This window comes from Rousettus aegyptiacus, unplaced genomic scaffold, assembly GCF_014176215.1.
Source record: "Rousettus aegyptiacus isolate mRouAeg1 unplaced genomic scaffold, mRouAeg1.p scaffold_m13_p_7, whole genome shotgun sequence".
Lineage (NCBI taxonomy): Eukaryota > Metazoa > Chordata > Mammalia > Chiroptera > Pteropodidae > Rousettus > Rousettus aegyptiacus.
Window position 1 is genome coordinate 79,824,265 of NW_023416310.1, and position 17,358 is coordinate 79,841,622.

The 17,358-nt window shown below is 34.6% G+C and overlaps 1 protein-coding gene and 2 pseudogenes across 1 annotated transcript in view; 2 read left to right on the plus strand and 1 right to left on the minus strand.

The window, feature by feature from the left end:
* Positions 1 to 17,358, minus strand: part of TENM2 (teneurin transmembrane protein 2) — a 2,693,686-nt gene that overhangs the window by 2,209,417 nt on the left and 466,911 nt on the right. The window lies entirely within an intron of this gene.
* Positions 691 to 809, plus strand: LOC118605759 (annotated as a pseudogene).
* On the plus strand, positions 6,231 to 6,349 carry LOC118606232 (annotated as a pseudogene).

Consider the following 17,358-nt stretch of genomic DNA (forward strand, 5'->3'; position numbering starts at 1 on the left):
AAAAACATTTATGTAACAACACATATAGATTCACAAACACCCACACACACACATACACACAACTCCAAACCATACATTTCTGTAAGTATATTTCTATAAATGTAAAGAAAGGTGTTTTTACAAGAAAATGTTAGAAATGCACAAGAAAATAAATTTAACCTTTGTGAAAGGTAGTAAAATCTATAATGTGAAGTGAAGAGGGTATTTCACTTTTTACCATACTTTTGAATGTTAAAAAAGTAATATTAAGTAATACTTGTAATTAAAAAAAAACATTGTCTAGATCTTTCTGGAACTTAGTTGTAATGCTGAAAGGAAGCAGGCTATAAATTGGGAGTTCTAAATGTTAGACTAAGCTCCGACGTTAACTGTGAGTTCCAAAGCTTATTCATGATACTTAACATTTTTGTGGCTCACTTCCTGTTTTTGAAGAAATAAAACATTTTAAAAATATAAAGACAATGTGGATTGATGAAAAATATTAGTGATCTTTTAATATCTTTATCATTATTGTTAGAGATTTTAAAGTGGTAATGAGTCATTCCTGTTTCGTATTTTATAATTACCCCTAAATTGTAGAATCTAATTATAAATTGACTTAGTAGTCTTCAGTTGACAATTCTGTCATGGCCAAGGGGATATAAATGCATATGATCAATGCTGCATCCTCTCAGTAAAATGTTATCTCTGGTCTATGGCCATGCTACCCTGAACAAGCCTGAGCCCTTCTGATCTGGGAAGCTAAGCAGGGTCAGGCCAGGTTAGTATTTGGATAGGAGACCACCTAGGAAGATCAGGTGTTCTAGGCATAAAATAAATAAGGGATTGTAAGCTGGCAAGGTCCTTGCAATCTGTGAAGTCAACCAAGGGTTGGTTGCCTGGTATAAAAATATATATATACATATGCATATACATATATATATATATATATATGTATAAAATCTCTTGTCATCATTATGAAAGTGGAAGGTATCTGTTTCTTTATGTTATTATGATTAAAATCCTATTTTTTCATATATCTCTAATTTTTCTCATTTAGGATCAAAACTGATAATATTTCTTGGTTTTTCTTAATTTTATTTTTTAGTTTCAACTATTCACAACACTGGTTAGACATTTATATAGTTTATAAAACAATCCCCTTAATTGCTCTCTCTCTCCTCTGGCTCCCTACCTAGCCATTAATTAATGCTAACCACACTACTCATGCTGTGCTCCCGATCCCTGTGACCATCTATCAACTACTAATTTATACTTCTTTAACCCTTCACCCCATTCTCCCATCCCCCCAACCATCCTCCCCGCTGGCCATCACCAGATTGTCCTCTATATTTGTGAGTCTGTTTTTGATTAGTTTGTTCTTTTTGTTCCTTAGATGCCTCATATAAATGAAATCATAGGGTATTTCTCTTTCTTTGTCTGACTTATTTCACTTAGCACAATAGCCTCTAGGTCCATTTATGTCATTGCAAATAGTAGGATTTCATTTTTTTAATAGCTGAGTAATATTTCATTGTATATGTGAACCATAATTTCTTTATTCAATCATCTGTTGATGGCCATTTAGGTTGCTTCCATATTTTGGCTATTGTAAATTGTGCTGACATGAACATAGGGTACACAGATCTTTGCAAATTACCGTTTTGGTTTTCTTTGGAAAAATACCCAGAAGTGCAATTTCTGGGTCAAAAGGTATATCCATTTTTAATTTTTCAAGAAACCTCCAGACTGTTTTTCATAGTGACTGTACCAATTTGTATTTCTACCATCAACGTATGAGAGTTCCCTTTCTCCTGCATCTTAGCCAACACTTGTTCTTTGTTTTATTGATGACAGCCATTCTGAGAGGTGTGAGGATAGAAATAATAATATGATAATTATAAAACAATTTTCTGAGAGAAAGAAATAAATAAGCATCACCTTGTATGATATATGCTGTAGAGTTACAATTTATTGGCCTATGGTCTCTATGTTTGTATAGCTACTTAACATTCTGCTCCTCACTTTCCAAAAGTATAAGTGAGGACAACTCTAATCATCACCATCATTACGGAGGCAACTGATGATATCAATGGCTGAACTGATGACCATGCTGGAGAGTTATTATTGTGATGATTTGCTTAGCTATGTACTTAAGTTTAGTAAGGAGTGAGAAGAGGGATTAATAGAGAAAGAGAGGGAAGGAGGGAGGAAAAGAAGGAGAGAGAAAGAGAGAGAGAAATAGAGAGAATAATAGAATAACAAGGTCTGACCAATGAGGTCTTTTAATATTGATAAACTGATTTGAAACAAAAAAGTGCAGATTTAATTGATTCCAAGCAATATTTACTAAATATCACTTTAAAATTCAGTCTGTGCTAAATCCTTTGCACAACGGCAAAACAAAGGGCACGTTTCTGAATACAAAATATTGCCTGGGAATTGAATATCCTCTGGAGTAAAGACAAAGGTGAATTAAAATTCTTGTTTGTAAATATGTTCCCAATTATTGTGGAAATAATATTGTGGCAAATATTAAGCCTACTTGTAATATCTAGGAAGTTTTGGACCATACGACTCCATCATTAGTTTGAGCTTCTTCCGGAAATAATTAAATCTCATTTTAGCTTCAAAATATCAGCAGTTCAAATCAGTTATAAAAACATTTCATCTAAAAGCATATAAGCACTCAAAATGTCATGATATTAATAATTATGTCGATAGCCATTTTGAATTCAACATTACATTGTATGGTTTACAGCATTCCTATTAAGTGTTCTCTACACATATACTATTGTAAGATATGGCACGTTGGTTGCAATGGCAGTAGGGCAAACCTTCAATACTAGTTTGTTTCAAGTTGACCAGAATTGTGCAAGATAACATGTCTAACCTACAACCTATCTGATCCCATTAACTGAGGTCTATGATTACAGAACTGTGACCTCATAACTACAGGCTACAAGATCCCAACTTTATAGCACACATCACAAAGTTTCTCAGAAAGTTATGTTTTGCTTTAATCATATGCTTTTTCAAGTTGCAACTTATCCAGAGGGGGGGGGGGTGAAGAGTTGGGCTACATATTCACTACCCAGTCCTGCATAATAAGAAAAATGTTAATTATCTAACAGCATGTTCATATTTTCTATTAGTTGGCAAGTATAGGATTTTGGCTGCTATCACTTCTCCAATAGGTATTGGAGTTTTACACATTTGTTATCAGCACAGAATTTGCCTTGTCTAGTTCTGCTGCCTACATATTCCACTGTTCCAGGAGTCATTTAAGCATATAATAAATTGAGTTTCAATGAGCTGGAACCTCCCGCTTCAGCCGATTTTTCAGCAAATTATTTTCCAAATGTAGCTTCAGCAGGAGTTTTTCCCACTCCTGAAAAGATGGCTATAATGGCCACATATTTTATATGCCAATTCTAAAACCATTTTAATCAGCTGGTTATTATGCATTAAGTCAGTGATGAGCAAATTTAAAAAGGGTTCAAATCACTCTATGGAATGGCAAGTATCTTTAATAGACTTCATGTTCTGGCACTAAAGCTGAATGCGACAAAACAAGGCCAATATATTTGGGGCTATGCCATAGAGCAGGAAAAACACTGTTTTGCCATTTATAGTATACTTTCTGCACACTTATGTTCCAACAAACATCACTAGAGTATGAAGCAAGTATTATTGTTTAAGGATCAGAGAATCCCAAACTTTGACTCTAATTTAATCACTTGCATCTGTTCTTGTTCAAAACCAAGTTCTCACTTGAAATAAAATATATGAAGGGCATTCAAATAAACCAGACTAAGAGGAACATTGTGTTGTGGATCATTGGTTTATCCCATTAAGGATTATATATACTTGGCAATGGCCTAATTGAAGATATAGATATGTGTGTGTAGATATCTATAACTATAGCAATATCTACATAAAGCTATATATACAATATAGGTATATATTTACTATCTATATATTCATACATATTTGCATACATATGTAAATATGTTAAGATACAGCTAACACTAGTTTTGTATAGAAAATATACCAAGCACTTTATTATCTATTGTTGCCATTTGTCTTCTGTAGTTCTCACCATACCCTACCTTTCTTTTGCCTTCTTTTATTTGAGAAATTCTTTCCACTTCTATGTAGACCCATAAGGAATGGCAGAAGATGACAAGTAATACAGGTAGAAATAAAGTAGAGTGTCCATTAAAAAGTTTGCAAGCCCATTGAAAGAAGTCAAACATAAGTTATATTTCAGGCAGGGAGTAGAAGAAAGCTGCATTCAAGAACTAGCAAACGTAAGAAAGTGAAAATAAAACTGATAAGATTCAACGGCTGGGAATTTTCTGTAGAAATGCCTTAATTTTTGCTGGGACACTCAAAGTTTGCTAAGCACTCTTGGGACCACTTAGGACTGACCTCTCTATTCTAAATGGAAAAGTGAACTCAGCATAGTATGAGTTCATGTGACCTCAGAACTACAGATCATGCTGTCATTCAGCATGGTAGAATGCTAAACATTAGCAATTCATGTAAACTTAGTCAAATAACTTACTAACCTCGAATCAACATTTCTTTAGCAGTACAATAAGTGTACTGAGTTAAAGGAACTAAGTTCCATTGTTATCTCTAAAATTTTTCGTCTTTCTTTTGGGAAGGGGGTCATTGTGCTGCTGATTATCATAGTCAGGTTCACAAAACTAATAGATTATACAGTATAGGCTGAGTTTGAAGCCTGTTGCTGTTGCTGTTTCTATTGTTTAATACCATCAAAGCCAAAACTAACAACCTTGGGGGACTGCTCGTCAGGACAATGCCATTTGTTATAAAGGAGTGCACAGCACAGCCCGATACATAAAATAACCCACAAATAAAAAACGTCCACAAAATGAAAGGTTTAAACAAATTGCTTTCTTATATACCCATTCTTGCATTTCATTGTTTTTACCTTTAAAAAAAAATTTATTAAATTAATTGGGCGACACTGATTAACAAAATTATATGTTTCAAGCGTACAATTCTGTAATACATCATCTGTATACCGCATTGTATATTGACCAAAGTCAAGCCTCCTTCCATCAGTAAATAGCTGACATACTTTACACACTTTTCTACCTCCTCCTCAACTGCATATCCCCTCGGAAACCCCCATGTTGTTGTCTGTGTCTATGAGTTTTTGTTTGTTCATTTGTTTGTTCTTGTATTGCTTTCAATTTTATATTCACATATGAGTAAAATCATACGATTCTTGATTTTTTCCATGACTTATTTCTCTTAGCATGATATTCTCAAGCTCTATCCATGTTGTCTCAAACATTAGTATTTTATCTTTTTTAATGGCTGAGTAGTATTCCATTGTATATATGTACCACATCTTGTTTATCCAATCATCTATCAAAAGGCACTTCAGTGGTTTCCATGTTTTGGTCACTGTGAATGATGCTGCAATGAATGTAGGGGTATGTATAACTTTACAAACAAATGTTTCAATTTTTTTTTTTCAGTTAGATACCCGAAAGGGAACTTGCTAAGTTCATAGGTGATTCTATTCTTAATTTTTTGAGGAACCTCCATACTGTTTTCCATCATGGCTGTACCAATTTACATTCCCAACAGCAGTGTATAAGGGCTCTTTTAAATGGCATTTTAAAATTATTTTGTTCTGTCACTTTAGAACTGATCTCCTAAATTCTACTCTTCTATTTGTTCCATATTACTGTGTTTCTTTTCTTTCTTTCTTTTTTTTTTTCCTGCTTGGAGCACCATGTTCACTATGGATCACATATATTTTCATTCTCCATGGAATTTTATTCTCTTTACTTGGTCTCTATGAAGTGACTATTAATGAGATGGTCCATATATATCCTTCAATTCGACCAATTCGATTCCATTTTATTAGCTTCTTTAACTAATTTACTTGATAAATACAGTGAGCAATTATAATATCAATAACTAGTTACTGTTTTACTGACCAATCAGCAGCCCATGCTCATCCCTGTGTGGGCATATGCTCCTTTCCTTAGTGGGTCTGTTTGCTCCAGCACTTAGTACGGGGCTCAATAAGTAACTGATGAATACTGACAAAATTAAGGGATGCATTTAGTTTCCCACCTGATATCTTTTTTCCAGCAATTCATATCTATCTCTTCATTTCACGAAATCAAGAAGAGAGAGTAAATATCTTTATAGTTATCCAAGCAAAAAAGCTATAGATGGCTCTGTTAAAGGCAAATCCAGTCTACGGCTATGCAACCCTGAACAAGCCCGATCCCTTCTGATCTTGGAAGCTAAGCAGGGTCAGGCCTGATTAGGAGTTCGATGGGAGACCACCTAGAAAGACCAGGTGCTGTAGGCATTAAAAAAAAAAATTCACAGCTGCAAAATGGTGTCACTTGCGCTAAAGCCCACGATACCCAACCTTGATTTAATACCTGACTTAACCGCAGCTTCAAATGCTCCCAGAAATATAATCTTAATTAACCAATCTGGAATTTTCTGTCAAATACCAGTCAGGTAATCTTTCACTTGAGCCCTCTCCATTCCCCAAAGGAAGAAGAGGCAATCTGCATAAAGAAACTTGCCTTTTCCTTCCTCTTAAAAAAAAGATGTCCTAGTCTAAAAATAACTCTTACTGTTCTTTTCTAATAACTCCCCTTCTTCACTCTTCTTCCTATAAAATGTCTTCCATTTTGAATAGCCCCTCAGATCACCCTTCTTTCTACTTGCTGAGTAGGATGCTGCCTGATTCATGAATCACTTAAAGCCAATTAGATCTTCAAATTTACTCAATTGAATTTTGTTCTTTAATAGTTATCTATGCTCCATTTTTTTCAGTAAATAAATTGGTAGGCTGCGAGACATGCTTAAAATAAATGTTAACTTAAATTTCTAATTTACTTTACCCATTAAGTAATATGATCATTCGGTCCTACTATCATTCAACAATATCACACTAAATGCATACCTAAGACTTCCCAATGATACTTCACTGCTGCTGATATAAAATCTAAGCTTCATGGGACCACAATTTTCCACTTGCTCTGGGAGCCATATACCTGTTTGAAGTGATGTGAGATGCCACCATTTTCATCTTCATTCTCTATTCTCCAGATACACTACCTTTCCTGCATTCTCAATTTTAAAAAGCTTAAATCCACACATATCCTGGAACTAGCTCTCTCATGGACCTTAAATGCTCTTTCTCTAAGTCTATTAGGAGCTAGTTTTTCATTATACTCTCAGTCTTAGCCAAAATATTCCTCCTGAAGAAGCTTTTCTATTCATGCAAAATAGCTACCCAGCCTTATACCTACCTTATAAACCTAGGTTAAATCTTTGTAGAACGTATAATGACCTTTGCAGAATGTTCAATGATTTCTTGTTTGTTTATGTCTATCTCCCTCACCAGAATACACATTTTATCCTAGGTGGTGATTTAAAGTGTGGGCTGAAGAGTCAGAATGCTGCAGTTTCAGTATGGACACCAACGTTTCCTAGATAAATAACTTCCGGAAAGTCTAGTTCCTTCCTTCTCTAAGATTCAGCTTCTATCTCCTCTCCCTTTCTCTCTTTCTCTGTTTCTCTGTGTACACACACACACACACACACACACACACACACACACACCACAAATGAGATAAAAACAGCACCTTTCTCATAAGGTTGCTATGAGGATAGGGTGATATACAGATAACACACAGGTCTCAATAATGTTACTCATGATTATTCACCACGAGAGATACCCAGGACCTACAATAGTGCCTAGAGCCTTATAACTTGATAAATATTTACTGAATGAATAAATGAATGAAGGCAATAACATTACTGTGAATGTCATTTATAAAATAAACCCTTCTTCCTATGATCTTTCTCTGTTTCTGGCCATATTCTCTTCCATCTATTCAGTGGTTTTTCTTTATCAATTTCTCTCCTTCCTCTCTTAGCACCTTATATACTCACCTGACTCTAATTATCTGCTGCATTTCAACACACTCCTGATTTCTCCATCTTAGAAACAAACAAACAAACTTCTCTATGTACCCTTTCCTCTTTTATTTTTTTTTTAAATGGCCTTGAAAGAGGAGCTAAACTTGTTGCCATTCATTCCTAAACCTATTATTGCATGATGGCTTCTATCGCATTACTTCCTGAGGTTGTTGCTAACAAGACCGCCAAAAAATGTATTTATTCTTAGATTCATTAGATAATTTTTAACCTTTATTTTACTCAACAGTTGCAGTTTACTCTTTAGATAATGCATAAGCACAGAAAGCAGAGAGAACTGAATTAAATTATGCTTTACGTATTAAGGAATTTTGAGGCCTTGGGCAAATTGCTTAATCCTGAGCTTCAATTTCTTCAAATGAAAAATAATAATAGAATTGATCTACCTTGTTATGTACTCACCATGTATTTATCAAAATCCTACTCTGTGTCAGACCAAGTTGCAAACACTGAAGTCATATCAGTGAGCAACAGAGATGGAAATATTTACTCACTTGTGTTTTATAATCTAGTAGTTATTAAACAAAATGAACATATTACATAATATGTTAGTACTTGATAAAGGTGAAAACAAACTAAATACATAATGATGAGTGAGTGGGAAGAGTTGACATTTTAGACAGAAGGATGGATTTTCGATATGGTGGGCTCACTTGTAGAAGTAACATTTAACCTGATATTTGAAGGAGGTGTAACTACTAGTAGAGGGTAAGAGTGAGGATAAAGGATATTCCAGACAGAACAGCAACAACAGGGCCTTGATGACCATCACCATTTTTTTTTTTACCCTAACATGGGAAGCCATTGTACTGCTTTGAATATGATCAGTTTTACTGCTGTATTGAGACCAAGGCAAGAGAAGCAGCAGGAAGACCACTTAAGAAACTATTACAGTAAACAATGTGGAAAAAAATGATACTTTAAATGAGAGTGATAATGAAAATAATGAGATGTGATCAGATTCCTGATATATTTTAAAAGTAGGACTTCCTAATTAGATAAAGTGAATGAGGAAGAAACAGCAAGGACAATTCAAACTTCCCCTTGGGTAACTGGAAGGAAGAATTACTACTTACTACACTAGGAAAGATTTCCAGAGGAACTGATTAGGGGAAGGAGGTCAGGAACTCTGCTTTCTTGTTTGGTTTGAGATGGTTTTACACATTTAGGAGTAGACCATGAATATGTGACTTTAAGGTTCAGGAGAGATACCAGGATTGTAAATAAAAAATTTGTGGGTCATTAGCATATAAACAGTACTTAAAGTCATGACATTAGATAGGAACAGGAAGAGAAAGAGTAAAACTAAAAAGAGGTAAAGAGAGGCAAGGACTAAATCCTGGGAGACTCCATGGCTTGGAGGGCAAAGGCACAAGAAACCTAAAACAGAGACAGACTAAGCAGTCATAGAGTTGGAAGGAAAAAACAGGAGAACAGATTTTCCTAAATGCCAATTTAAGAAAGTATTTTAAAAAAGAGTGACTATTCAATTGTGCCAACTCCGCTGAATGGCCAAGTATAATCACAACTGAGGAAAAAACAAAAAAACAACAACAAAAAACGGGATTTAGCAATGCATATTAATTAATGACCTCAAGAAATGCAGTTTACCATGAATGGTGGAGAGAAAGGCTGAAATGACATATATTCAAGAAAGAACTGGTTTTAAGTTAAGGATGTAGACAGGATTCATGATTGTAAGTTTGTCCTCCCAAACACCACTACAGCTACTACAGAGTTTTTGTCTTTTAGCCACTTAGACATAAATCCATAAAATAGGAAAAGAAGAGAAAAGAAATCAACGTTATAAAGATGGAAATCTGATGGAAGAGGAAAAAGGGATTTATCAGACCCTAGACAGAAAAACTATAAATCTAGAAACCGACATGATTTAACATCTCAAATTGTTGAATACAATAGTTCCCTGATATCCACAGGGGATACAGTCTAAAACTCCCAAGGGATACCTGAAACCATAAATAGAATAGAACCCTTTTTCCTATACCTATGATAAAATTTAACTTATAAATTAGGCATAGTAAAAGATTAACACAATGATAATAAAAGGAAACAATTATAACAACCTACCGTGAGAAAAGTTATGTGAATAGCTTTGGGGGTCATTATTAAGTAAGATGAGGGTTACTTGAACATGAACACTGTGATATTGCAATAGCTGATCTGATAACTGACAGCTACTGACAGCTACTAACAGCTACTAAGTGACTAAGGAGTGAGTGGTGAATACAGCACAGATATGCTGAACAAAGGGCTGACTCAGAACCCAGGCCCGACAGGGCCAGAAGGCTCGGGATTGCATCACAGTTACTCAGAACCATGAGCAACTGATAATGTATAAATTGTTTATTTCTGAATTTATATATATATATATATATATATATATATATATATTCAGACCAAGGTTGACCATGAGGAACTGAAACTGGAAAATAAAACTATAGATATGTGAGAACTACTGGATATGTATTTGGAATGCTTAACTCAAAGAATCTCAACACTCTCCAGAATGCTAGTTTATAATATCAGCACCTACACTTTGTTGACATAAGAAACCAAACTCGTAGAGAATTTTTATAACAGTTTAGTTGAGCCAAACTGATGACAATGTCAGAAGGAAGATCACAAATCTTTCATACATTTAGAATTAAGGAAGGAACTAAGGAATATAACATGAAGGCGGAAGAAAGCAATGCTGGGATGAGATTACAGAATAGTCAAGATTATGAGCTCTCTTGAGGGTGGTTACACTTCTGAGGGGTCTGAATGAGACACATTTCAAAGGTGTGTTAACCTAGAAGCACAGAAACAATGGACAGGGCTGGCCTAAAGCAAAGATAAACACACCTGGGGCTACCCACCATGACCTGCCCAATTAGGAATTTATGATCAGATACTCTTGGAAGCTACTTTCAGTCACTGGTCCTGTCCAATTTATTATGCAGCCCCTTTGTCTACAATCTCTACTCTCCAGTAAACATCTGAAAGAGCACTCTCTGGGGAATCTGACTAATCTAAGAATAATTATTAAAAAATACTGATCTAAGAAATGCCCAACGAATGGCTTGCCCAGTTAAGTACATAGTAAACCCTAAAGTCTCCAAACACTATTTATGTACTCACACCTTCTAAGCGCCTTTTAACTGTCTTAACCTAATCATGAGCAGACAATGAGGACCATCGAACACCTGAATAAATTCTCCAATGTAGAAGATGGAGACCAAAAGAAAATATAATGAAACATTGTTAAAATAGACATTTTTCAGAAAACCATAATCAATATCTAAGTCCATAAGAGATTATGCCCTCTCATATAACAAAATTAGGATGCTATTTTTTTAAATATTGTTTAGAGAATTAAAATAATCCTTGGTAATTATAAACATAATAAAATAATAAAAAATATATAAATCAAAAGGAAGATTAAAAGATAAAGTTTAAAAAATAATCCAGAAAGCATACCCAAAAGACACAATAATGGAAGACAAGATAGAAAAGTAAATTAGAGACATGACAATATTACCTCACATTCAAATAAGAGTTCCAAAAAAATTGAGAACATAATAAAAAAAAGATAAAAATAATAAAAAATCTTTTGAGAAAATTTCCAGCCCTAAAGTATATGAGTTTCTGGATTAAAGGTCTAATGGACTATCTAGAACAACTAGTAAAGTAGGTGAAATTCCAAAAACACAGTGAGAAAGAATATTCTAAAAATTTCCTAAGAGAAAAATATAGGTCATATACAAACATTAGAAATCAGAAGGAAGAGTGTGAGATTTCTCAACAGCACTGCCAGATGCTTGAGACAATGAAGTAATCCCTTTAAAATTCTAAAGAAAAATAATTTCCAACTTGAAATTGTATACTCAGATTATATGTAGAATAGAGCCATTTTAAGTCACATATGAACCTTAAAAAAATTATATGTCCCATTTTTTTTTTAAAAGAAAGCTACTGGAGAATGTACTTCATCAAAATAAAGGTGTAACACAAAATAGAAGAATGTATGGATTACAATATATCTGAGCCAAGAGACAGCCTAGTAGATTTATCATGATGGAGAATAGAAATATTCCATTATACCATTTTGCTACTCTCACATCTCCATATACTCTGAAATAATAGTCATATTCTAGTTCTTAATTTGTGTTGTGCTTTTCCTCTTTATGCTTTGCACGTGCTCCTCCAATGCCAGACGATGTTCATCAATCCCCTAAGCATCCCTTAGTATTTAGTACAGACATACCTACTCTTCTACCTACTACCAAACTACTTTGGTGATGCCCCACTTGAGAAAAATGATTTTGCTGTGAGCTGTCTGAGCCTCTGAGTACTCATTAAATACTCTGTACTTTGTCTCCTTACAAGTCAGACTCTTGCTTACTGAACTACACATCCCTTGAGGGCAGGGGCCATGCAATAGTGTCTTTGTATTTCTAGCATCCAGTCTGATACTCAATAAATATTGAATGAGTAAATGAAAGAACAGATTTAATTCATTATTTATAAGTATACATCTGATTAAGAAGCTCATTAATTTTCTAAATGGTAATATGACTAGAAATAATGAGATAGTACATACCTCTGTAGCTACCACTTATTAAATGCTTATTATACTCAGTAAGTAGCTCACTCATAGTCTTGTATCTATTAAGTCATGGCAGAGTTTTGAACTCACATCTGTCAAATTCTAGTATCCAAGTTCTCTGTTACTATGCAGCTCTCTCTTCTGAGGAGAAATGAGAAGTTTTAATGGACAAATACATAAAGGCTAGTTAGGACATCTTCTTTTAAAGAAAGAGAGGTTTTGTAACCAAAAAAAAAAATAAAGGAGTCTATAAACTCCAGTTGTTTGAGAACAGACAAGGCAGCATTTTTTCTTTAAAATGTTGGGGAAAAAATAACACCTTTCTTCCCTAGATGAGAGTTTATCTGCCAAAACTAATCCTGGAGTGAGTTTTATGACCATGTTATAAACCTCTGTAAAGTAAAGAATGTAATAGAAATGCTGACAGAGCCCTGCTTACGATGGGCTTAGAAGGCACAGCTATAAAACAGAAGTAATTTTTGAAATTTGGAAATTATGCATGACTGTAAAGACAAACATATTTGCCATAAATTGAAGTCCACACCTGCATGGGGGTATATTGGCTCCCATCTAATTCGAGGTCAGCAAGAGCTTTAAAACAAATTCTATTAAACTCTCATCAAGCTGTTGAAGTTAAAATTACAGGGAGAGAAAAAAAAACAACAAAACTCTGCAGAACATTAAATCATGCAAAATTTTCAAATAAACAAATTCAGCTAAAGGAAACTAGGAACAAACCCTCCCTTTAAAATGTTTCTCCTAAAACAGCAAAAGAATCCAATATTTGAAAGCAAAAATAACAAGAGCTTGTTAGTATTTCACAAACAAAAAAGAAAAACCATAAATCTGGTTACACAGAAATTGATAGGGAAACAATTTATAAATAGTTCAAGCAGTTGCTTATCATATAGTTCTTTTTGATGGAACTTAAAATTCCTGTCTTCCATGGCTAGGGACCAGAGGCCAACTAGGGAAGATTTCAAAAGACACAAGGTTGGTCTATTAACACTCCTGCTGTGGGTTTTCTGTCCTACTCAGACACACGTTATTATATATTTTCTAGCTTTTTTCCATGTGTTCTCCCTTTGGATTCATGCTCCATAATTCTAAGCTTTGTGATCCTCTCATCCCCATCCAAAAAATATATATGAATATATGTGAAAAATCTTAGGTTCTGAAATCAAAGAGAACTGTATTCAAATTTTGTTTTTGCATGTAATTGTGTAAGATGGGACAGGTTATTAATTTAGCTCCAATGCTCACTTATTTATAAAACAAGATCAATATAACTTACTTATATTAACAGAAATGCCCAGAAAAATCCAGTTTTGAAGGCCAGTGTCCTTCTTGTTTGGGTACATGGTAATTAGAGTTCTTATCTACTTTAGTTACCCAAATATCTAAATACTTGGGTAAAGATAATGTCTTAAAAGCAGACCCTTAGATGACAAGGCAGCTTGATAAATATAGATACCAATGCCGCATTTGAAATCTAAAAGTTTTTCTAATATTTTATAATATATATTTTTTAAAGTATTGGTGGGTTACTTGGGTCTGGGCACACCAAATCTCCAAAACTTGGACAGGTTTGATGAGACACATTATTACCTCCTGAATATACCTGAGACGATGGGACAAACTAGGCACATGCTCCTATCGTAAATGATTATTATCGTAAAGTCTGTGTTCTCTGTTTGATCCTGTAGTTTGACACAATGACACCTGACCTTTATCAGGTGTCAATAAATATTTGTTCAAAGAATGAGTGTAGTGCACACAGACTATGTCAATGGGTCTTTTGCTAGATGGAAAAGGGAGTAAGTAGAATGGTATGGACATAATTGGAATAGAAATGAGGAGATGGAATGTTTTCTTTTTTAATTTCTCTGTTATGACAATGAAACTAGGGCATGTTTGAATGCTGATGGAATTGATATAGTAGAGATAAATAGACTGATAATTGAGATAAAAGAGAGAAGTGACAGATCATAGTCTTTGGAAAATGGAAAAAAAAAAAAAAACAAGTCCTAGAGAAGTGGACAGATCGGCCTTTGTTTCCAGGGAATCCACTTCCTTCCTGGTCAGAAGAGGAAAGGAGAAGACAGCTCAGGGAGCGGGTAGGTTTACACTTTTATTAACTGGAAGTTAAAGTTGTTTTATGAGGTTCAATTACTGGGGGTCTAAAGTGTGTAAACATTTTAGGGTCTTTCTAAAAACAATTCAGAATTACAAATGCAACATAAGTATCAGTACTTGGAAGGAGCCTGTAAAAGTATTTCTAACCCTTAAATTTTATTAGTTTCATGGAAAAATCTCTTTCTCTGCCTGAAATTAAGTTCTGGCTCCACATCTCATTAGCTACGCAAATTTGGGCAATTTGTCAATTTCTCTGTGCCTATGTTTTTTCATCTTTAAATTGGCGATGGACAGGGTATCCATCTTATAGTGTTTCAGAGTTGATTAGCTAAAATGACCCACATAAAACAAGCTTGAAAAATTTATGCAAAAGATTAGATAGGATAATTAATGTAAAGATAATCCATGTAAAGCACTCAGTTACTTCTCAATGTTGATTATTACTATGTAGAGTCCCTGGCACATAGAAATGATGCAATAAATGTGAGTTTCTATTTTAGCTAGATAAAAAGTAATTTTTAAGAGATCATGTTGTACTTCATTGAAATCTAAAGAATTCCTAGAGCACATCAGATTCGCAAGAAGTATTTTTTCTCATCATCCCTCTCCCTGTTCCTCCTTCCACTTCTCTTTTTGCTTTTCCTCCCTTTTCTCTTCTACCACTAGAACTGTACGAAAGCAAAAATCCATGTAAACGTAGTAGAATGACCTCCCTGACGCTAGGTCATTGGCGTTTATATCTGAAATGGAGAAGATTATGCACATGATAGCAACTGAGCAAATTTTTGCTGGTAAAAAATTGTTGATATTATGTCATCCCTCATTGTTCAAGAATCTAATAAAATTCAAATGCTAAAAATTATCTCCAAACCAATGGTGAGCTTGGTGACTTTGTAGCTTATAGGACAACTTTCATTCACTATTGTAGCCTAACTGTGAGTGCAGTGCACCCTTAACTTTGACCTGGCTAGTCTTCAGTAAATGCTTAGAGGTGAATGGTTCATCATGAGAGAAGGAAGGGGGCTATAAAGAGTGACTGACTGGGATTTTTATACACCCTGCTAAGCTCTAAGAGAGAGAAGACCTACAAGGCATTCTCTATCAGAAAATGTTCATTTTGACGTCTGTCACCAAAAGAAATGCAAAACAATGCAAAAAAGATTTTCTCCCAGTATTCAGAACCCGAAAACTGTTCATTCAATTTTCTGCAATGGCACATACTCAAATGATGCATAAAACATTTAGCACTGTTGTTCTTCAGTTTTATTAATGCTTGCTAACTCATTTATTCTCATGATAATCTTGCCCGAAGCATCTCACTTTTTGTAAGGTACTAAAGTGACTTGGGTTGCAACCAAATCTGTGGTAATTAGTCAGCTGAATGTGGGAGAAATTATTGGGACACTTTGTTATTACATTAATAATTCAGAATTCTAAGCATTTACCTCAGAATATTTCTATCCACCATATGTCCATGCTGGCACAACTTGAAGGAATAAAAGAGAATCCATGTAAATAAATTTTTTAAAAAAGGCTTCTTTTGGCTTTGTTTGGTAGAGTGATTCCTAATATGTGTATTAGTAATAAGTAAAGCACAAAACAAGATATTAAAAAAGTGACTTATGCTAATGGTAATAAAAACATGACTTTCTTCCTCTTTAAGACATTCTAATAATAGCCTTTCTAAAACTTTGGATGGTAATCTATTTCTCCTAAAGTTTAGATGGAAATTTGAAAATATTCAAGTTACAAACTTAAACTAACAGCATTTAATATAAGAGTCAGGATAATCATGTACAAAATAACAAATCACAATGAAAAAGATTTAAGCCTCAGTTAGTCTCCTCTAAAACCACACACCTGGGCTTTTGAAAGCTGCAGTAAGTGTGTTGCACATTGGAATTATGATTTGATACTTTGTATGGCATCTTATATCAGAAGTAGGAAGTAAATAGCATCTTGTCCACCTCCTTAACAAAAAAAGACTATCAGTCTCAGAGAGGTACGTGACTGATTCAACTTAACGTAGCTAATTTGAGAACCATTACCGAAAGTAACACAATAAGAGGAGATGCAAAGAGAAAGAACTTGTAATCATGTACCAAAGATTTGAAATCGCAGCCCTATCACTTACAGACCTCCATGAAAAGTATATTGTGTGATGCATCACAATGGTAGTGTGCAGCCAGGAGGAACTTATCAAGTTAGCTTCCAGTCTTCATATTAGCAAACAACTAGTGACCACATTGCCCTTTTCCAAACTGTCTTACTTAGCCTTTACATTCCAAAAACAGAAATGAAAGCAGTATTAGATAACTAAGATTCCATTCGAGATATAGCCGGAGGTGCTTGAGAAGAAAAGCCACATATCTATTGTTGCTTTTCAGTTAGGTTTGGTTCATAGACATGCCCAAAATTTGGTGGCATCAGCTGGTTGGGAAGGGAAGGGGAGGAAGCCACAACAGCAAGGATAACAGAAAAACAAATCATCCCAAGGGCTTAGCACCGTAGGTAACAGTCTAACGCATGTTTACTGACAAGAAATTACTACATGCAGATTTCATCTGGGGTCAGCGTCAGTGTCCAAGAGGATGTAATCTGGTACAGGGGAAAGA